Consider the following 23,865-nt stretch of genomic DNA (forward strand, 5'->3'; position numbering starts at 1 on the left):
TTAGATATTAGATTCCGTCTTTAATTTTTTAATTGCATAACAAATGATTACTTTTATCAATAAATTATCAAGTCAATTAATAGTTTTTAATGATGTCAAAAATATATTTCAATTAATAATTCAGAGTATAAAAGAGCAATTAAAAATTTTATTTTTTCTGTTAATTCTATTAAATAAAAAATTATGATAAGAAAATATTTATAATTTAATTCATATTATAAATCAAGTTTGTGTGTTTGTAATTTATTCTAAATAAAATTATTTTTGAGGGTCATGATTCCTTCTTGACTGATGACCAAACAGATACGAAAATGGATGAATGATGGATGATCATCGCACCATTCACAACCGGCCTGATTAATCAGACAGCCGCCTTTCACTGTATTCCAAAATTAATGATAATCCTATTTGTTGGTACGAGGGTCCATATTAAGGTCAAGTTTGGGAAGACTAAATAAGTGTATTTTTTGTCTTTTTAGACTAAAAAGTTGAGGTTGAAAATATAAATGTTTGGGTTAATTTTTTGACTTTTTATGGAAAAATGTGTAATAAAAAATTGTAAAAATTAGTTTGTAGGAGAAAATTAGAATTGAGAATTATGCAGCCGTAATTGTTGACTTTTGGTGAATAGTGATGATTTTTTAACTTTTTGAGTAACTTTTTGACTTTTTGACTTTTTTTAAACTACCCAAACTTGGCCTAAATTAATGAATAATACTATATATGTAAATTAGGAATGTGCCATATACATTAATTAATGTATTAATTAACGGATCAATTAATAATATGACATAATTTAAAAAGTTTTTAGTATTTGTAATTTATATAATGAGTGGAGTTAATAATAATATTATAACTAATGTTGGTACATCAGTTAGTACACTAATTGGTGCATGCAACACTACTATAAATTAATTATTTATTGAGTAATGCTAGGGACTCCAAATATTTTACCAAATTGTGAGACCCACATGGGAATCGCGTCGTGTGGGTCCCACACCCATGTAAGATATTTAGTTAAAACATTTGATAAAATATTTGGAGCCTTTAGCATTTTTCTTATTTATTAGAGTAAACTATCAATAGGTCATAATAGTTAAATTTAATTTTCATAAAGTATTGTTAAAAATAAGTTATTATAAAATTGTTGCTAAAAATAATTTTTTGTAACGATTTTTTATATATTGTTAAAAATTGACAATTAGTGATTTTTTTTTATCACGGTTTTTATAAATTGCCATTAAAACTTACAATTTGTGATATGATAAATTTTTCAAAAGGTTAAAAAGTAAAAAATTAGTGACTTTTTGTGATGATTTTTTTAAACTGTTGCTAAAACTTATAATTAGTGATATTTTTTGTGACAATTTTCAAACTGTGACTGAAAATTAATAATTAGTAATGTTTTTTTAATAGTATGCAATAAAAATGCCATCAATTATTATAGAACCGATTAGATAATAAGTTAATCTATTACGATGTACGCATAAGTTTTCCAAAAAAATTATTATATATGTATGACCCTATAACCCTGGTATGCTCAGGTTGGGATATTAACTAGTATTAATTTATTACTGTTTTGCTCTCTTACAAGTAATTATGGAAATGCAACAAACTTAAATGCTGTAGAGTTCGGATGACAGATGATTCTGTGCCGTTCTGAGTTTGTTACTTTGTCAATTAAGCATCAATATTTTTATTACCATTGCTTTAAAGTTGTGCCCCTTGACGCCCCTGTGAATCTGTTGCTTCCCTATTCGATTTCTGCATTACATTGCAGATTGCCCCATTTGATCCAACTAAAAAGAAGAAGAAGAAGAAGAAGAAGAAGAAGAAGAAGAAGGAGGAGGTTGTAATTCAAGATCCTGCAAATGATGCTGTGGACAACTTGTCTGAGAAAACTGAAAGTTTATCAGGTATATTAACTTTACAACGAAGAATTACTGTAAACGTAATTTACATACCTTGTTTTTTTTTTTCTTTCTTGAAGGATCTCTTATTATGTTGCTACATGCATTACTTTACACTTGTTGCAGTTTCTGATGGTCTTCAGAGTACCTTTTCTGGCTTGAAAAAGAAGAAGAAAAAATCGGTTAGTTATTATACCTATAATGAATGATTAGAGTCTTTCGAAACAATTTACGGATGGTCTGGTGACCACTGTATGTAATTCAAGTGCATACTGACTTGTTGAGTGATCAGAAAGAAAGTGCAGGGGATAATTTAGCTGGTAAGAAGTTCTGTTATCAACTCTTGCAATTAATGAACTGGTGGATTTAAGTTTATATGGTATAATAAGTTACACGTAAGATTAAAGTTCCCTCCACTTTGTAGATCATATTGGAGAGGATGAAGAAGGAGAAGGAATGGTCTTGCAACCACAGTTTCCATGGGAAGGGAATGACCGAGATTATAAATATGAAGAGGTACAATCCCTTTCCTCTTCTTCCCCCATCACCGTTCTGTTCTGTTGTAATAACTTTGCTCTTCATTGTTCTTGTATTGTGATGGTTGTAAAATAATTTATTTGCATATGTCATTTCGTCATTAGTGATGGAATATTTGAATTTTGTAGCACCCATCAAATTTTGACTCTGAGGTTTACTAGAAATCTTCGAGTATGTGCTAGTTTCCATGGCAATGCGGACTGCCATGTTTGAAATGTGAGGCATTAGTATTACATCTGCACCATGTAGTTTATGTCAGATATTAAATGGCCTAGTTGTTGAAAGATAAAAATACTGTCACAATGTTCTGTTCTTGTATAATTCTTGACTTTATTTTCTTGTCTCCATAAATTTATTTCATGTTAGGCTGTCATATAACTAGGTGTCTCCGCAAGAAGCTAAGCATCACGGATACTCCTAAGATGAATGAATACATCATGTGTATTCAATGTGTTACAATTGTTTTGTATTCTTTGGAATGCAATTGTTATATGAATAATATCTTGATGTTCAAGTTATGGAATATATGGATTTTTTATTCTAATTAATGTCAAGTTGCTCTTTTTTCATTATGTTTGGATTTATTTATATGAAAGGATTTGTCACTTATTCATTCAAAGAGAATAGCTCAAATTTATAATTGATAGTTTAGATGGGACTTCAAGATTGTATTTAAGAGCTTTGTTAGGTGTGTATTTGAAATAACAATGTAAAAATAGTTATTTGAATTCGTGTCAAGTGTTCTAATTCTTCAATGATTCTTATAAAATACTTCTCTTTTATCTGTAATTTATCTTCCCCTCTTGTTTTTCAATCCACCTATAATTTTTAATCTCCTGTGTTTTTATAAAAATTAATCTAATGAAGCCTGATAGCCATCCAGACAAATGAAGCCTGATTCTCTATTTATGGATCTAATTATCTTCTCATTAATGTGTGCAGCTTCTGGATCGTGTGTTCCATATTCTTCGTGAGAATAATCCGGAGCTTGCTGGAGATGTAGAACAGTCATGAGGCCGCCTCCTCAAGTTCTTCGTGAAGGCACAAAGAAAACTGTATTTGTGAACTTTATGGATCTATGCAAGACATATGGCAAATATCATTTTGATTTCCTTAAATGTTATTCATTATCTATTCTAGATGGATTTCATAGATGTTGTTTTACCTTGTCTATGGTCCATGTGTTTGCTGTTTGTGAATGCATATTCTGATTATTTATTTGTTTATTTATAGTGATGTGATGAAATCTCGTATCAATGATTTTGCTTGTACATGTGTGTTCTAATTTGAGAGGATTTTGTTGCTTACGAAACCCTTGAAGAGATTGATTTACACCATAAATTGGATCACTTTTTGAGAAATACAGAACATTTCAGTTAATGAAACATTAGAAGGGCTAGATTGTTTGTAAAATAGAATTGTGGGTTGTGAACAGCAATTTGATTGGTGCGTAGACATTGGGACTTTAAGAAAGATTTGGTTCAGTAGTTTGATCAAGCTAATAGTTTACTTAATTGGCAAAAATGAGGTACAGTTTAGTTTGGGTCTACTGAACTAAAAATGAAATACAGTTCTAACTCAGAAAACATATTGCTTGGTTTTGTGTTCTTTTTCTGTTTTATTGTTATTATTGTTGTTATTATTATTATAAATATTCTATTATGAGTCCTTTTTAACGTCTGTCTGTTACGCCAGTATGCATAGGCAACCAGAGCATGTTATGACATTATTGCTGGCTGAAATGGGGACGAGTGGATTACTTGATGGACAACAAAGATAAGTTGTGAAGGGAAGATTTGCACCAAAAAATTTTGAGGGCATCCTGCGGAGATATGTCAGTAACTTCCGTCTGTGTAAATATAACTTAGATAATTGCCAAATTGGGTGTTAATAGTTAGTGGGCTCCTTTCTTGCTTGCTTACCAGTTAGCTAAAACTTATCGGCATGAATTCTGGTGTCCTCTGCATTTTATTAATTTTCATTTAACCACATTTCTGCTGTGTTCTTTGCACCCTTGAATTGTATTTTGGTGGTTACATATGTTTTTCTATTGTGCAGATGAGTATGTCATTTGCAATGGTTGCAAAAGTCCTGACACAATTCTCTCAAAGGAGAATCATCTCTTCTTTCTTAGATGTGAGAAGGTATTACTCTATGATCCCTTTGTGTGTGTGATGAAGGGTTTGGTTATGTTTGTTAGCATTGTTTGCTTTGACATGCTGTGCTGGCTTTGTTATTATTTTGCATCACCCTTTAATTGCCGCAAACAAAAGTTAAAGAGACAGAAATTACATTAGTTTCATGGGTGTGAGCAACATTTTTTTTTTCTTTCATTTTTTTTTTTTAGTTTTCTGTTGCATTATGTTCTGGCTGGACTCGTTCATTTATCCAAACAAGTTGAAATAACCAATGCAAATACTGGGTTGGTAGTATGGCTCTATTTAATTTACAGATGCCCTTCGGTGGCTTATGATCTTGCTCTGCATTTACTTTTAGCTTAAAAATATGATAGAACACTTTGAAACACATAAATAGAGTCTCAAAACGTTTGTTATTAGGTTTGTGTAGTGCTAATGTTTTAGATTCACCCATTCAATGAGGTTGGAATAACCAATTAAAATGTAAGGTTGTTTCGTTTACTGAACATATTGTTATTGTTTTGTTCTTCCTGTGTGTGTACATTTAACTTGAAAAGCTGAAAATTTTGCAACTTGATTTTTTTGGGTGAGAAATGTGACCTGGTATTAAGATGTAAGAAGTTTGTTATTTCCACCTTTTTCATATTAAAGTGATGATAAAACTTGCAATGTTTCTTTGAGGCCTATGATAATTTAAAGATTTGCCTACATTGTCCGATTTGCATGTCATGATGGAGGAATCTGTAAACTGTACTGAGGCCACATGCATGCTGCTCACCTGTCCTAAAAATTGAATTTAGGAAGCAAATAAAAGTTGTGCTTTGACCTTGTTAGTAACTTTTTTTTTGGTATTTCTGTTTGCTCATTTTTTCCGGGCCTGTGATGATTTAAAGATTTGCCTACATCGTCTGATCTTGTCATATCATGATGGAGGAACCTGGAATTGTTCTGAGGCCTGTTAATGACTGCTTACCTGTCTATATATTGAACCCAAGAAATATATGTATAAAAAATTGTGTTTGATCTGTTGTTTTTTTTTTTGGCAGATTTATTTGTTAATTATTTTGAGGCCTATGATGATCTAAATATTTGCTTACATTGCCCGATTATATCCATGACGGAGGAATCTGAACTTTTCTGAGGCCACATGAATGCTCACCCGTCTTAAAAAGTTCAATCAAAGTTGTGCTTGTGACGCAACGGAATACACGGGGACTAGATATCGTTCTAGTAGACGAAATGGACTCTCGAATTTACGAGAAAAATAGAACCTTGAATGCACAAGGAAGAGAAAATATTTTAATATTATTGATTAAATGAATAAAAGTTCATTTGTCATGAGGCTTACATAGCTATTTATAATAAACTAAACCTAATATTTGTAGAAAAAGTAATTCTAAAATAAATTAGAAACTTAAATCAATACAAATAAGGAAACCTAAGAGAATAAGAAACTAAAATTCTAAACTATTTAAAATCATAGTCAAAATCTAATTTTAAAATAATAAAATTAATAAATAATATATCAAATATATTAAAACTAAAAATATAAAAATTCTTAAAATCTTACTCCTCTTCTTTGAAATAACTCGTCCTTGAGTTCATATTAGAGATCTGTCATCTTCCATGCCAAATAAAAAGATACTTAGAATATTTCAGTTGTTTGTCCCGCTTCCAAAAATTATATGCAGAGAAGTCTACTTTCTGAAAGTTATTCTCTATATGCTTCAACTGGTTGACAAGATCGATTAAACAAACTTTGAAAATTAAATTAAATTGCTTTACATCAAGAAAATCAACCAAATTTACTTCATGTAGAACTTGCATGTTTTCTTGATGTTGCACCATCCCAGATTCAATTGATCCTTCAATACCTTGGAATATCAAGTGTAGCATCAACCAATTTCTTTGTTGCATTTAGCGGCTGTATTATCTCTTCTTTTAATTTCTCTTTGTTACTGGGCTGAATTAGATCTCATTTTTCCTCAATATTTTTATGATTTTTTTATAAAAATTTCTCCCCAATATTCAAATGACCATGTGTTGATGCATCATCAACACTCAAACAAGACTTTGTATCTTCTTCATTAGTTTTACAAACAATTTCACCACAAGAAATATTTGGATGTGAATTCTTTTATTTCGCAACTACAATTTCATTAAAAAAATTTATCAACTCCATGGAGGTATCTTGATTTGTATATGACAATATATCTTCATGATCATGATACCACTTGACGTGGCAGAACACATGGGGACTAGATATTGTTTTGGTAGACGAAAGGGGCTCTCAAATCCATGAGAAAAATAGAATCTTGAATCCACAAGAAAGAGAAAATATCTTAATATTATTGATTGAATGAATAAAAGTTCATTTGTCATGAGGCTTACATAGCTATTTATAATAAACTAAACCTAATACTTGTAGGAAAAGTAATTCTAAAATAAATTAGGAAACTTAAATCAATACAAATAAGGAAACCTAAGAGAATAAGAAACTAAAATTCTAAACTATTTAAAATCCTAGTCAAAATCTAATTCTAAAATAATAAAATAAATGAATAATATATCAAAAATATTAAAACTAAAAATATAAAAGATTTTAAAATCTTGTCCTACATCAGACTCCTCTTCTTTGAAATAACTCGTCATTGAGTTCATATTAGAGATATGTCATCTTCCATGACAAATAAAAAGATACTTGGAATATTTCAGTTGCTTGTCCCTCTTCCAAAAATTATATGCAGAGAAGTCTACTTTCGAAAGTTATTCTCTATATTCTTTAACTGGTTGACAAAATCAATTAGACAAACTTTGAAAATTAAATTAAATTGCTTTACATCAAGAAAATCAACTAAATTTACTTCATGTAGAACTTGCATGCTTTCTTGATGTTGCACGCTTTCTTAATGTTGCACCATCCCAGATTCAATTGATCCTTCAATACCTTAGAATATCAAGTGTAGCATCAATCAATTTCTTTGTTGCATTTAGCAGCTGTATTATCTCTTCTTCTAATTTCTCTTTGTTATTGGGCTTAATTAGATCTCCTTTTTCCTTAATATTTTTATGATTTTTTTGTAAAAATTTCTCCCCAATATTCAAATGACCATGTGTTGATGCATCATCAACACTCGAACAAGACTTTGTATCTTCTTCATTAGTTTTACAAACAATCTCACCACAAGTAATATTTGGATGTGAATTCTTTTATTTCGCAACTACAATTTCATTAAAACAATTTATCAAGTCCATGGAGGTATCTTGATTTGTATATGACAATATATCTTCATGATCATGATACCACTTGACGTGGCGGAACACATGGGGACTAGATATCGTTTTGGTAGACGAAAGGGGCTCTCGAATTCACGAGAAAATACGAGAAAAATAGAAACTTGAATCCACAAGAAAGAGAAAATATCTTAATATTATTGATTGAATGAATAAAAGTTCATTTTCCACGGGACTTACATAACTATTTATAATAAACTAAACCTAATACTTGTAGGAAAAGTAATTCTAAATTAAACTAGGAAACTTAAATCAATACAAATAAGAAAACCTAAGAGAATGAGAAACTAAAATTCTAAACTATTTAAAATTCTAGTCAAAATCTAATTCTAAAATAATAAAATTAATAAATAATATATCAAAAATATTAAAATTAAAAATATAAAAATTCTTAAAATCTTTTCCTACATCAGCTTGTGTTTCATCTTTTTGCATTTTTTTTTTTAGGGGTAGATTTATGTGCTCTAGTTGCAAATGACCAACCAAAGCACATGGTGGTTATTGCATTCTGATCTAGAAGTGTGAAAATTATTGCTGACTTGAAAATTTGCTTCCTTTTCTGGGAAATTGACTCACTTTTATTGTTTATGATTATTTTTTCATTCACTTGTAGTGTGGTTTTGGGCGATCAGTTGCTCCAATCAAGGCTGGTTTTGTAGCCCATGTTGGTTGCCGGAAGGCTGGAACATGATGCGGCAAGTTACATTTAGGCTTGTTTTGGAAAGTTGACTTTTATTTATTTTTTTTGATTTGTAATAAAAGTTAAAAGTTGATTTTTTTAAATTTTTCTTATTTGGAAAGTTGGTTTTTAGTTAATGGTGAAATTACAATTTTACCCCTCATGGGTCAAAATGTGTTACATGAGTAAAGTTGTAAATATTTTAAACTAAATAGGGATAATTTAGTCATTTTATTATGATTTGATATCATAAATAAATATTAATTAAAAAAATCAAAAAGTCACTTTTTACCAAGCTTGGTTAAAAGTCAAAAAATCAATTTTTACCATCTTCTCAAAATAAGTCTTATTCTCTTTAGAAGATTTTTATGTAGTCGATATAAAACTGACCAGTATTTCAATACTATGTTTCAAAAAGAATTTTTTTTTGGGGGGGGGGGGGGGGGTGTTTCTGTCTACATTTTAAAAGACAATGAGGTGATTTCGATAGCAAGGAGCTTTTTTCATTCTGCTAGTGCTTGTTAATTTGTTGAGATATATGCTGTGGGGATTTATGTTAAATAAATGAGAATTCTAGTTTCCCAGCCAAAACACTAATTTTTGGAGGTTGATGGGTCATTTAAGTATAAAGTGAATGATCAGTCGCCTTCTCTTGAAATAAATGGTGATTTTGGGTCCGTCATCAATAATGCTATTGAGCCATTATGAAGATTTGGAATTTTTCTTTAATTTTTAAAGTTATTGAGTATTGGGACAGGAGGAATTTTATCCATGTGAACATTAGAAGTGGTAGGGTATATTGGGCTTGTTTGGTACGTGTCTTAAGATATAATTTTTGAGAAATTTTTTTAAAATTTTATTTGGTTCAAATTTTTATTTTTTTTTTTCAAAATCATTTTATCTCTCCTACATATCAATCAATCATTTTTTTTTTCTCTTCTCTCATTCTCAATCACTTTTTTTTTTACACGCATTTACTCAACTATAACAAAATATCAAATCATTTTAAACTCTAAAACTATTTTCAAAATATACAACTAAATAAACCAAAAAAAAATTTAGACTCTCAAAAAAAAAAATTGAAAATTTATCTCCAAATACAAACATTATTTCTTTCTGCACCTATTGAAAGGGAGATATGGAGGTGGGTGTAACCTAAAAATTAGGTAGTGGATTTCGTAGCAAAAGTGCCATTGATGCCTTCATTACTATTTTTTGTTTTTGTTTTGTTGTTGCGGCAAACAACAATAGCTTTCAATTCAAAATCTCAAAATGAAAAGCAAATTACTCACTTTGATTTGAATCTCCTCCTCTCTCATATTTTCTAATGTTCAAATATAATTTTCGTAAAATGTTTTGTAAGAAACTTTAGAATTATTGTCTACAATTTAATACTTGTATCCTGAAAATAAATTGTTTGTTCAAACTTAATCGAAAAACTTTGTTGTTAACTTTTATTTTAATCAAAATAGAGATATCAGCTGTCCATGGAGGGGGGCTGGTTACCAAGAAGTTAAATTTCATGGCAAAAAAAATAGATGAGAGTATTATGCCTTCGTTTAGGATATGAGTTGGCTTTTTAACTTTTTAATTTTTATAATTTGAGATTAAAAAGTCTTATTTGGGATAGACCTTTTGACTTTTATGATTTTTATGAGAAAAAAAATAAAATAATTATAATTATAATTTTAATGTAATATTTTATCTTATTAAATTAAAAAACTCATTTTATTTTTTTATAACTAAAATAATTGCAACGCAATTCAATCCAACTCAAACCTTCATGCCAAACATAGCCTCCGTTTGGGAAGTGGGTTGGCTTTTTGGCTTTTTGACTATTTTAGCCTGGGCTATTTTAGCTTGGTTTGGGAAGGGCTTTTTGGCTTTTTAACTTTTTTAACTTTTTTTGTAAGAGAGAATTGTAATAATTATGGGTTGAATTTGATATTTTATTTTTTGTGACTAAAATAGTCTATTTTATTTTTTGTGACTATTTTAATCAAAAAAACCTTACTTTTTTCATCTCAAACGGAGCCATAGCCATATGTGTGGGTTGGATTTTGCTTAGCTTATCTACCACCAACACCTCCCAATTTCATTAGCTAAACAGCACGTATGATCTACGTGCCAATATAAGCCAAATAATTTGCATTAAACTTGACCCATCCCCCATCCCAAAAATAAAATAAAATGAAGGGATGGATGGAGCGACTGAGTAAAAGACAAGTGAGACAGGCGTGCATCCGGCCTAGAAAATTGTCAATGCTCCCGGAATACTGCATCCCCACGTGGAAGCACACAAAACAAACAACTTCTCTCTCATTGCTATTTGTTTATTTATGAGTAAATTAGGCTGACTTATCTTGAGATTTTTGATAAATATAATCTTGTTTCTATTTTTTAAAAAATTATATTTTTTATTTTTCGTATTTTTTTATTTTTATTAAATTTTTTTAATATTTTAAGTAATTTTTTTACTTTTTAGACACATCTAACATAAATACACTTAAAAAGTAAAAAAATTATAAAAAGAATATTTTACAAATTCACTAAATACTAAAAATATAAAAAAAAAAATACAATAATTCAATACATATTTTATATTTTTATGTATTTACTAATTTTTTAAAATATTTTTTCACAATTTTTTTTACCTTTTAGGTACATCTAAGTAAGGTGCATCTAAAAAAGTAAAAAAAATGTTTAAAATTTTAAAAATATTCACCAAAAACAAAAAAATAAGAAAATTAAAAAACTCAACTTTCAAAAAATTTAATCCAGAAAACTCAAACCAAACACACTGAATAATTTTTTTTATAATTTCAATAATTATAGTAACTTTTTCTATTTTATTTGACATTTCACAGATTCCTTGCTTCTGTCAAATTAGAACAAACGATGTTACTTTTTCCGTTGTAAATTACCTTATTGCCCTTCTTTTTAAAATATTAAAAAATATTTTTGAATTTGAGGACAAGTTTGGAAGAAACAAACAGCGTTTGAAACAGTATTTTTAGATTTATTTTTTAAAAATATCAAGAAATGTTTAAAAAAAATTATTATTTTTTATTTTAAATATATAATTTTTATTTAAATATTTTATTTTATTTTGTAAATATTTTAATTTTTAATTTTAATATTTTAAACTCAAAACACAATTCTACACTTATATCGTAACTAAACACATAACTCAAAACTCAATTAAAAAATTATTTTCAAACCTCATAATCAAACGCATAGCTTGACGCTCTACACTACTTTCAAAACTTTACATTCAAATCGTAATCAAATACATAACAAAAAAATTAAAATTTTTAAAAATATATTTATAAAATAAAATAAAATATTTATAATAAAAATTATATATTTAAAATAAAAATGATTTTTTTAATTTTTTTAATATTTAAAAAATATATTTCAAATATTAAAAAAATACAACACATAAATGTATGAAATATAATGCACATTAAAATAAATAAATAAATATTTAAAATATAAAATACTTCCCCTAAAAAAATAAATTCAAAAAATTTCAAAACTTAGAATCAAAAAAAAAATTTCTTTTCAAAACTCATAGCTCAAAATATGATTATACACTCCAATCATAATTCTAAAAATAATTTTAAAAAATAAAATAATTTTTTCTTTTAAAATAGAGTTTTGGAAAAAGTTTGGTTTTGAGTTTTGAGTTTTCAGTTTTGAAAAGAGTTTTGAATTAAATTTTAAGTTTGTGTTTGTTTATGAGTTTTGAAAATATTTTTTAAATTGAGTTTTGATTAAAAACATGTTTGGAAAAAAGATTTTTTTTACAAACATGTTTGGTTGTCTTTTCGAATCACAATTCTAATCAGAAATTTTCCAAGACCTTTTCAAAACTCATAGAGTCTTAACCAAATACATAATTCAAAACTCAATTTAAAAATTATTTTCAAAACTCAAAACCAAACACAAACTTATGTTAAATATATTTTTTAAATATTAAAAAAATTTATTTTTATTTTAAATATATAATTTTTATTTTAAATATTTTATTTTATTTTATAAATATATTTTTAAATATTTTTATTTTTTTTGTTATGTGTTTGGTTATGATTTGAGTGTAGAGTTTTGAAAATAGTAGGGAGTTTTTAGTTATGTGTTTGGTTATGAAATTTGAAAATAATTTTTGAATTGAGTTTTGTAACCCCCTCAAAATAAATCCACAACATCATACATTCACGATAAAGAGAAGAGATTTCAGATTACAATTATCAGAGTATTCTTACAAAAGGTATTACATGTTGACAATAAAAGTAAATGCCCTATAGACTAACAACTTTCCAAGTCAACACTTGGTTACAAAAGGAGAGTACTAACTCTACACAAAGTAAGCTATTGGCTTGATATACATGTAATACAACAAAAATAACAAAAAGGGTTTAACAGCCTCAAGCCTCCCAAGTTACGTCCTTGGAGGTGGCATAGCACCTGCACCTAAAAATGATGTCCCATAGATCACTCATTTGGGGTGAGTTCGATCTAGAACGGACATGCAACTATCTTGTGTTATCATTCTTCCGTGGACCTCGATGCCGCTGTTTGAAGGAGTATGCATGAAACTCAACTTGGGGGACGTGCTTGACATCCTAGACTCTAAACAAGACTGCCGTTGGTTTTCTAGTCATGTTTGAACTGTGGGAGCTGATTGGTGATGTCTTGGGGTATCCGTGCCTATTGTGTTATTTCTCAGCGATGCCTTGAACGCAGCAACTGTTCTCGAGGGTGCGAATTGAGCAGCATTGTGGCATCTAGTGTTTCCATGCTAACTTGGTGTTTCCCCTCTCACTTTGTAGACTTGATGAGCATTTCTACACTGTGGGCACACTGTGGCGCGAGTATGCTACATTTGTGGACGGGTTGCTTCCTAACCAGCAGGGTTGGCATGATTGTGTTACTTTGTTGGTTACATGGGGATTTCTACCGCAGTTTGGACTTGTGGAATGCTTGTATCAGATTGTGGGCAGGTGATCTTCAGCTATTGAGCCTTAGAGACGGATTTTCGTTGGTAGCTGTGCACGTGCTATGGCATTATCACTGGTTCACTTCAGGGGGCCTATGTTTCGACCGTTCGGGGTGGCATTTGCAACTTGTGCTTGTCAGTGGTTTTGCATCTTCAGACGCATGGTTGTTGACTTCTTAGAGGGTTTGTTCAGAAAATTTTCAAGACAAAATTTGAGTTCTTGATTCCCGTGTGCAGAGGCACCGAGTGTACATGCTTGCTAGAGAGCGGGGTGATGGATGAAATCATCGTCGTTGGAGGACAACCATGTAGCGGGATTGTAAAGTCAAGACATGAGTTGGTGCCAGGATCAACGCACCGTTTTGAGCAGCTTCGTTGAAATGGCTAGTTTTGTGGGTGGTAGGAGCGGCGAGCCTTTGAAAGGCAAAATATTTGAGCTTGATGAGATAGTTGACTCGGGTGAAAGCAGTGGCCGAGGTACTGGGCAGCATGAGTTAATTCTAGCCAGCAGATAGAAGTGAGACAGAGGTGTACACTTTGCCAAAGGGCACGAGTTTGAGTTAAGCCTGAGGGCTTTATTTTGCTAGAGAGCAACAGCCAGAGGGCTTCAGAGTTTGAGTTTGCTAGAGGGCAACAGCCAAGAAGGCTTCAAAGTTTGAGTTTGCCAGAGGGCAACAGCCAAGAGGGCTTCAGAGATTGAGTTTGCCAGAGGGCATCAACCAGAAGGCTTCAGAGGCATGAGCTTGCTAATGGGCAGCAACCAGAGGGCTTTTGTTTCACCAGAGGGCACAGTACAGAGATACTTGAGTTTGTTGAAGATATCAGCCAGAGGGCTTTGAGCTTGCCAGAGGGCATTGTTGAATCATTTTGAGCAGCAATTGATGATTTGCATTGAGTTGACGAGGGCGTCGACAACTCGAGTGGAGGAGGAAGTCGCGATGCGACAACCCACTGTGAGTTTGCTTAGAGGAGCTTGAGTTTGCTCGGAGGAGCATTGGCAGAGAGGCCATTTTGAGTTAGAGGAGCTTGAGTTTAGAGGAGCATGAGTTAGCTCAGAGGAGCTTGAGTTTGCAGAGGAGTTTGCTCGGAGGAGCATTGGCAGAGAGGCCATTTGAGAAAAGGGCTTGGCATTTCAAGAGCATTGGCAATGGGCAGAGTTAAAGACGCTCAAAGGAGCTTTTGCAGAGGCCATTTTCAGAGGGGAGCTTGGTTAAAAGAGTTGGACATTGAAGGCAGGCCATCAACACAGAGGTGTTGGACTCATCAGAGGAGCCGGTACACGCACTGCAGCATCAGCTTTGTGCTACATCAACGAGGACGTTGATGGTTGAAGTGGAGGAGAGTGTCACGGGTTGCCTTGCAAGGCCAACTTCGTGGCGTTTCGCTCGCGGTGGTGTGGCCATTTGAGTGCTCAAGTGTGGCCGTTGGAAGTGCCCCCAACGTGGCCTAATATTGGCCCCAAGTAGCCCAAGTCATGTAGGCCACAAATAGCCAGCAAACGGCAAGGCTGCAGCCCGTGCCAGCAGCCAACCAGCGCTGCCAGCAGCAGCAGCCAGCAGTGGCAGCCAGCAGTGTAGAAGTTTGGCGCATTGTTTCGGCATCCAAACAGAGGAGTTTTAGGCTGAAATTTTTACTGGAGATAGGTCTTAGGAGAAGTGTTTTCCCGACCAAGTTTCATGATTTTTCGTAATTTATGGAATTTATGAAAAATCATTATGACTCCTCGGACATGTATGATGTTTCCTCCTGCCAGATGAAAAAGGGCCTAACAAGCTACTATAAGGGGGCATGGTGTGCTACCTACCTGCCTCCCCGCCCAAACTGGGCTTGAAGTGAGCAACCTTGGGACAACTCAAGGGCGGGCTTTAGGCATCCAGAGGGGTGTCTAGAGTCTCCATGTGGGTTTAGGAGCCCCGTGGACGGTGCAATGATGTAGGCACTGCGCGGCCCTCCCGGGTGAGAGGTCCTCTACGTTGTTTCCACTATGCCACGCAATACGATATCTTTGGGACTCGTTTTGGACTGAACGGGCTATCGAGGCACCACTAAAGGCCTCGTGTGCCAAATCTAGTGCTTGGTTTGGGTTCGACCTTGCACGAGGGGATCCCGTGGCTTAAGCTAAGCGGTTGGAAGACGACACCACATATGTGGGCTATCGAATGAAGGCATCAAGCTATGCAATGACTACGTCCATTGAGGGACTACATTATGCTACGAGCAAGCTACGGATTGAGGCGTCGCCTTACTCATGCTACGCGTTGGTGCAACGCTAAGGTGCGCAATGCCCTTAGGCGGAATCTAGCACACGTGTTGGCACGAGGACTACGCCGTGGGCACGAGATTGGCCCTCGGTGGCTTGTGGGCTTCGCATGACTGAGTGGCCATCCGATATGCATCTATTGAGGCATGCTTGACCTTGCGATACTTCGAGACGCTGTTAAAGACCCAGCATGCAATGTTGGCTTGTCGGCTAGTTGAGGACCTTTGCTAGCACATTGTTGTGTAGCTAGGCACCTTGATGACATGAACCTAAGTTGGGCGAGCACCTTGCTGGAGATAAGCTTAGCGCTATGAAGCGACTTATGCCGTGCTTGGTACACTTGAGGCGTCAGGCCTACTTGTGGCATCCGGGTGAAGACGGAGCTTCCTTGTGGAGTTGTTTTGCTTGACAAAGCATTGGGCCCTAATGTTCAAACGGGTGAGATCATCAACACTCGATTTGTCAACAAGCTATGGCGAGCTTAAACTTGGTGAAGTTTGAGCGTCACACGGGCAAAAATTGATTCGCTGCGCCTCTAAAGGAGCCGGCCCGTGAAAATGATGTCCCATATAAGGTGAGCCAACGCTCAGTAGAGATATGCTAAACATAATATGAGCAATAACTAAAACATGAACATTTGATAAATGTTTAACTCACATAAATCAATTCATAATTCATTTCAATTACATGACAAATATATCCATGTTTCATTCCATTTTCCATTACTTATCCAGTTCTCAATTTATGAATAAGGCTCAAAACCTGGCCAATAATTTAATGAGACTATAACTCATATCAACAATACTTCCATACTTCACAATAAATACACATATTCGCTGTATCAACACGTCAATAGACACACATATTTGCTGTATCAACACTTCAATAGATACACATATTTGCTGTATCAATGGAGTCCATCCCCTATCTCCTCCCAAATAAGATCCGGTTTAGGAGTCCATCATTTATCTTCCCCTAAACCGTGGAGTACATCCCCTATCTCCTCCTACACAACACAATGTATATAAGCATCTATCATATACATGTTCAATCAATACACAAATTTGATGTATTATTCCACTCATCATAATCAATGACATACAATCGATTAGTTTTAATTCGCCTAATTATCATGCAATGTCTACAACAATCAAGACTATCCTCCACCGGTAGCCCAAAACAATTATTTCTAAACAGACAATAATTATATCAACAGATAATTTATCAACATTTTCAAATGTGAGTGATTAATGAATCCAACTCCACCATTCTACCTTATAATGAGCCAATTTCATTATTTCCAATCAATTTCATATTCTCATAATAAATGTCATTAATTACACTAATGACCCAAATATACCTAAACATGGCATTTTTCCCCTTATTCCCAACATTGACCCAAAGGTCCAAATATTATCAACAACATCAATAACCTCCTTTTTAGACCCAAAACACATATGTTTGAATCAAAAGAACAAAACCCCTCTTTCCAATATAACACATCCCAAACCCTAACTTCCCAAATCAAACCATTTATACAAAAACCTCATCATTTAGGTAAAGCTCATAAAAATGAGTAGTTATCCATATCTCAAAGTCGGAGCTCAAAGGAAGAAGGTGAAGAAATTCAAAATGCTCTAAATCTCAAAATTTTCGGATTGATAGGCAGCCCTAGACAAGCTCTACACTTTTTACAAAGGGACAAGGCTAGAAACACACTAGAACTAGATCAAACCTTTGAGAGAATGTAAAATATAGTGAGAGAAACTCTCAAAATAGGTTTTTGAAAAGTAAGAGAGAGAGTGAGAGTTGAAAAAGTGATTTAAAATCACCCAGCTGCCATTTGATATACGACTAGTCCGCTCGAGCGGAGAATAGGATGCTCGAGCGTCAAGCACAAAAACTGGACCCGCACGAGCGTAAGAATACCTGCTTGAGCGTCAAGACACAATTGTAAAACACACCCGCTCGAGCGCAAAGAGAAACCCGCTCGAGCGTAAGGAAATCCGCTCGAGCGTGAAAAACACATCTGCAGAACTTTTGCAGATGGACAAACTACTGAAGGTGTGTAAACTCCGCTCGAGCACGAAGGGATCCGCTCGAGCGGACCACCAAAAATCTGGGCAACAAGAAATGGGACTAAAGCTCAGCCAACCTATTCGAAACACGCCCAAGACATTTCTAAACTCCAATCCAAAGCATTAAAGGACGGAAATGAAATACAGACAACCACAACTATCAACGGAACCGAGTACGGAATACAGTAAATAAGGAAGGAAAAATCGGGATCGCTATAACCTTCCCCTCTTAAGGAATTTCGCCCCTGAAATTAAGTACAAGTTTTCAAAAACAAGTTTTTCTCAATTCTCAATAACATTCACTACACCAAAATTGGGCTTTAGCGGCGGTTTTTTACTGCCGTTAAAGGATGTAAAACCGTCGTTAAAGCCTTTAACGGCGGTATTAACGACGATTTCGTTACCGCCGTTTATACTCGTGTCGGAAAATGTACAACCGTCGTAAAAGGGTAAATTACCCTTGTTAAAAGTCGACCAAAAACGGCGGTTCTTTACCGCCGTAAATAGGTTCAAATTTTAAAAAAAATAATTCTCTCTTCTTGCAACCCCCATGTTTTGAACCCTTGATCTCTAATTCATACACACCAACCATTCCACCACAGCCACTCTATGTGATATATATTTCTTAAATAAATATTTAAACATTACTTTTGCTTTATTGTAGATGGTCATGTTCAACCTCTTGCCGCGCGTGATCACCACTCGCCGGAGCTCCGCCGGCAAAGACCGCCGTCATTAACGGCGGTAATGAGAGGACTTTAGCGGTGGTTTCATTACCGCCGTTAAAAGAGGACTTTAGTGGCAGTTTTTTTAACGATGGTTTCATTACTGCTGTTAAAGGTACTTTAGTGACAATTTTTTTACGGCGGTAACGAAACCGCCGTTAAAGATACATTAACGGCGGTTTCGTTACCACTGTTAATAGTATCATTAACGGCGGTAATGAAAACCGCCGTTAAAAAAACCGCCGTTAAAAAAACCGCCGTTAATGCCCTGTTTTGGCGTAGTGATTACCAATCAACATTCCAAAACCTGACCCATTACCGGTCATCTCATCTCTTTTCAAGAGGCAAATCACAATATATAACCCAATATGCATTTTTAACATGCTTTCCTTGAAATTCAACAAATTTCAATGCATAATCCACAATTCAATTTCACATTCAATGCCAATAATATATTTGCATTTTTTTAAAACAAAATTAACATATACAATGTTAAAATAAACTCCCATTTCAAGGCAAGTTCCAAAATACTTCCATAAATCAAAACATATACAATGTTTTACAACTTAAGACATATCCCATGCTCTTAAAGTTCATCAATATTACAAAATTCCCAATACAAGATTACACATCAACAAACATATCCGGATATTTTTCACGGACCTCCAACTCACATTCCCAAGTGGCTTCTTCCACTCCGTGATGTTTCCACAAAACCTTTACCAAGGGAATGGTCTTGCCTAGCAAGACTTGCTCTCGCCTATCCAAGACTCGAACCGGTCTCTCCTCATACAAGGCATCCTCATCTACCTCTAAGTCGGTCCAATCCAAAACATGCAATGGATCCGGTTCATACTTCCGAAGCATACTAACATGAAATACGCCATGTTCCCCAGACAACTGTGGCGGTAAAGCTAAACGGTACACAACCTCCCCAATCATCTCAAGGATCTCAAAGGGACCGATAAACCGAGGGAACAACTTCCCACTCTTCCCAAACCTCATCAAACCCCACCTAGATGGTATTTTCAGAAAAACATGATCACCCGCCTCAAATGCCAAAGGCCTCCTCTTACGGTCGGCATAACTCTTTTGGCGACTCTGGGCTGTAACAAACCTCCTACGGATAAGCTCAACTTTCTCCATCGTTTCCCTCACCAACTCCAGGCCCAACAAAGGTACATCACCCACCTCGGCCCAACAAATTGGAGACCTACACGGTCGGCCATACAAGGCCTCAAATGGTGCCATACCGATACTCGACTGAAAACTGTTGTTGTAGGAAAACTCCACTAAGGGCAAGTGCCTCTCCCACGACCCACTAAAGTCAAGGACACAACCTCGAAGCATATCCTCAAAGATCTGAATAGTACGCTCGGACTGCCCGTCAGTCTGAGGATGATAAGCCGTGCTAAATGTCAATCTAGTGTCCAAGGCACTCTGCAAACTCTGCCATAACCTAGCAGTAAAACATGAATCTCTATCTGAGACGATCGACACTGGGACCTCGTGCAACCTCACTATGTCCCGAATATACAAGTCGGCAAGATGATCTATCGAATCTCTCACGCGCATAGGGATAAAGTGCGCCGACTTAGTCAACCGGTCTACAACCACCCAAACAGCATCACTACCCCGCTGAGTCCTCGGAAGACCTACAACGAAGTTCATAGTGACATGTTCCCACTTCCACTCGGCAACAGGCATGGGATGTAACAAACCCGCTGGCCTTTGATGCTCAGCCTTCACTTGCTGACAAGTAAGGCACTTCGATACGAAGACTGCCACATCCTTTTTCATACCCCACCACCAAAACTGGCGACCCAAATCACGATATATCTTGGTGCCTCCCGGATGCACCGTAAGGCGTGAATGGTGAAACTCTCAGAGTACCTCCTCTCGGCAAGACTCCGGCACAAACAAACGGTCTCAGTATCTCACACTCCGGTTGGGATACACAGACAAACCCTTCTCAACCTTCCCACTGGAGATTTTCTCTCGGAGGGATTCTACCTCAAGGTCACCTCTCTGTGCCTCTAACACTTGAGTCACCAGGTAGGCTGCGCAACAACAAAAAACAAAGCCGCAGCTTTAACGGATTCGCCCAGAAGCAAATCAAACTCGCCAAGTGCACCCAACATCTCCCACTCTCGGATGGCTATACAAGCTACATCACTAATGAATTTCCTACTAAGGGCATCGGCCACAACATTGGCCTTTCCTGGGTGATAGTGCAACTCGAAGTGATAGTCCTTAATGAATTCCATCCACCTCCTTTGCCTCAAATTCAGGTCTCTCCGTGTAAACAGGTACTTCAAACTCTTATGATCTAAGAATACCTCGAATCTCTCACCATAAAGGTAGTGCCTCCAAATCTTCAAGACAAAAATTACTGCTGCTAGTTCTAGGTCGTGAGTAGAGTAATTCCTCTCGTGAATCTTTAACTGTCGTGAGCCATAGGCTACCACTTTCCCCTCTTGCATCAACAAACAACCCAAACCCTCTCATGAGGCATCACAATAAACCACATAACCCAACCCTCTCTCCGGAATAATCAAAACCGGAGCGGTGGTCAATCTAATTTTCAACTCTTGGAACGACTTTTCACAAGTCTCGCTCCATACAAATTTGACCCCTTTCCGCGTCAATCTAGTCAACGGTGAAGCTAGCCTGGAGAAATCTTTCACAAATCGGCGGTAATACCCAGCTAATCCCAGAAAACTGCGGATCTCAAAAGCACTCTTAGGCTGTGCCCAATCTTGCACTGCCTCAATCTTGGGTGTATCAACAGACACCCCTTCCCCTGGAAACCACATGGCCTAAGAACTTGACCTCTCCTAGCCAGAACTCACACTTCCCAAACTTGGCACACAGCCTATGGGCTCTAAGCAACTCAAGCACCACTTTCAAGTGTTTCTCGTGCTCCTCGTCAGACGGTGAATAAATCAGAATGTCGTCCACGAAAACGACTACAAAACGATCTAAGAATTCCCAGAAGATCAGGTTCATCAAATCCATAAACACTGCTGGTGCATTGGTGAGCCCAAATGGCATCGCTAGAAACTCATAGTAGCCATACCGCGTACGAAATGCTGTCTTCGGAATATCCTCCTCCCTAACCCTCAACTGATGGTAACCCGATCTCAAGTCTATCTTAGAGAAACCTTTCAACTGATCAAACAAATCATCTATACGAGGCATAGGGTACTTGTTCTTAACCGTAGCCCGATTCAATTTCCGGTAATCGATACAAAGTCTCAAGGCACCATATTTCTTTTTAGCAAAGAGGGCCGGTACTCCCCACGGCGAAACATTAGGGCGAATGAAGCCCTTATCCAGTAACTCCTGGAGTTGAATCTTCAACTCACTCAACTCGGCTGGGGCAAAACGATAAGGTGCCATAGAAATCGGCGCCGTGCCAAGCACTAAGTCAATAGAGAACTCGATCTCTCAATGTGGTGGCAAACTCACAAGATCCTTGGGAAAAATGTCTATGTACTCACAAACCACTCTTGGCAATACAGTCTGGGTCTCATCACACTCACCACTCATAAAGCTAGCGAGAAGACCACTAAGCTCACTCCGCCCTCGTGGATCATACACCGGTGGTAACACACTACCAACCCGATCTCCCAAGAAATGGAAACAATCCCCGCTCAAGGTACATACTGTGACCCGCTGGCAATAACAATCAATAACTGCCCGGTATGAAAATAGCCAGTCCATACCCAAAATAACATTAAAACTCGACATAGCCATAACTACAAATGAAAATGGAAGTCGGCGATATGCGACCTTTATATCGCACCCTCTACACCCTTGTTTCAAAATCAATTCACCCTCAACAGGTGATACTACACAAATAAGAGATGCTAACTGTGCTAACTCCAGCCCCAAAACAAATGCAAATACAGCAGATATAAAGGAATGAGATGCACCCGTATCAATCAACACATTGACAACTGAGTTGCAAAACAAAAAGGTACCTCTCACAACAGATGGAGCCGGTACTAGATCCTGCGCGGTAACAACATACACACGCCCTGTAGGCCCCTGATCTACTTGCTTTCCTCTCGGAGCAAAAGACTGTTACACAGACTGGGACGATGAAGCCCCCTGATTGGCCCTTGAGGCCTGAACTGACTGAGTTGGCTGAAAACTCTACCTTGACCCAGATGCACCAGGTGTGCCACTCAACTGCGGGCAAAACCTCTTCACATGCCCCGCTTGACCACACTGGTAGCAAGAAAAGCGACTGACCTCTACCCTGACTTTGGCTCTGAGGTCGAGCCGAAGATGAAACCGCTCTCTGCCCTCCTCCCCTCTGTGGGCAAGCTGGAGACTTGTGGCCCAGCTGACCACATTTGTAACAGGTGATGTCTCCCTGACTGCCTCTCCTAGAGCCTGCACTCGGCACTGGAAAGGTCGATCTAACAAAAGCATCTTGGGACTGCTGAGGGTTAGGACCCCTCTGCCTCCTACTGTCCCCCTGAGCATCCTGACTCCTCTTGGAGCCCCTCATCCTCTCATCCTCCTCTTGCATCATAATCTCCATATGGGCCGTAGCATCCACAAGCCACCCATAGTCCCCGGTCATAGAACCCCCAACTCTCATCTTGAGGCCATGCCTCAACTTCCTCTTAAACTCGATACAACGACGTTCCTTAGACGCCACAAGCTTAGGTGCGAACCTGGATAAACTAGTAAATGCGGCCTCAAACTCGGCCACTGATAAACTCAGCTGCTTGAGCTGACAAAACTGGTCCCTTAGCTTCTCCCTGACAGCTGGAGATAAGAACTTTTCCTGGAAAGCATCTACAAAAGCCTCCTATGTACCACCAACACGACCTCTCATGAACTTTCTGTCACGACCCAAACCCGGCCCTATGGGTTTAGCACCGTAACCGGCCAGTAATCCGAGATTACCGAAGGCCTGTAGGACAGTAGTACAGTAAAACAGAGTACAGGGCCTGGCGGAAGCCAATACAGTAAATAAACAGTGCCCAATGAGCTGTGACAGTCTGTATGCAAAAAGACTTATCATACATTTATTCATAAACAGTATAGAACAGTATGCACAACATTTACAATCACACAGTACAGGGACTTAATCCCTGATAACAGTATAGTAAACAGTCATATGTGGTACATCCGTTAGCATAACAGTAAACAGTAGGTCTAGAAGACCGAACAGTAATGATGGCCATCAGTCAGTAAACAGTAGTGGTTCCAACAAGGGAACCGA

General features: G+C 36.1%; 2 non-coding genes across 2 annotated transcripts; both read left to right on the plus strand.

Annotated features, from left to right (window-relative positions):
- Window positions 1-5,262: 5,262 nt before the first annotated feature.
- On the plus strand, window positions 5,263-5,349 carry LOC114272567 (small nucleolar RNA SNORD34). The gene has a single exon (XR_003632766.1). It is a non-coding gene; the product is annotated as a small nucleolar RNA SNORD34 (small nucleolar RNA).
- Window positions 5,350-5,650: 301 nt separating this feature from the next.
- LOC114272569 (small nucleolar RNA SNORD34) lies at window positions 5,651-5,733 on the plus strand. Its single transcript, XR_003632767.1, has one exon. It is a non-coding gene; the product is annotated as a small nucleolar RNA SNORD34 (small nucleolar RNA).
- The last annotated feature ends 18,132 nt before the right edge of the window (window positions 5,734-23,865 follow it).

The sequence above is a fragment of the Camellia sinensis genome, chromosome 14 (genome assembly GCF_055761805.1).
Source record: "Camellia sinensis isolate YWXY chromosome 14, ASM5576180v1, whole genome shotgun sequence".
In the NCBI taxonomy this organism is placed as follows: Eukaryota; Viridiplantae; Streptophyta; class Magnoliopsida; order Ericales; family Theaceae; genus Camellia; species Camellia sinensis.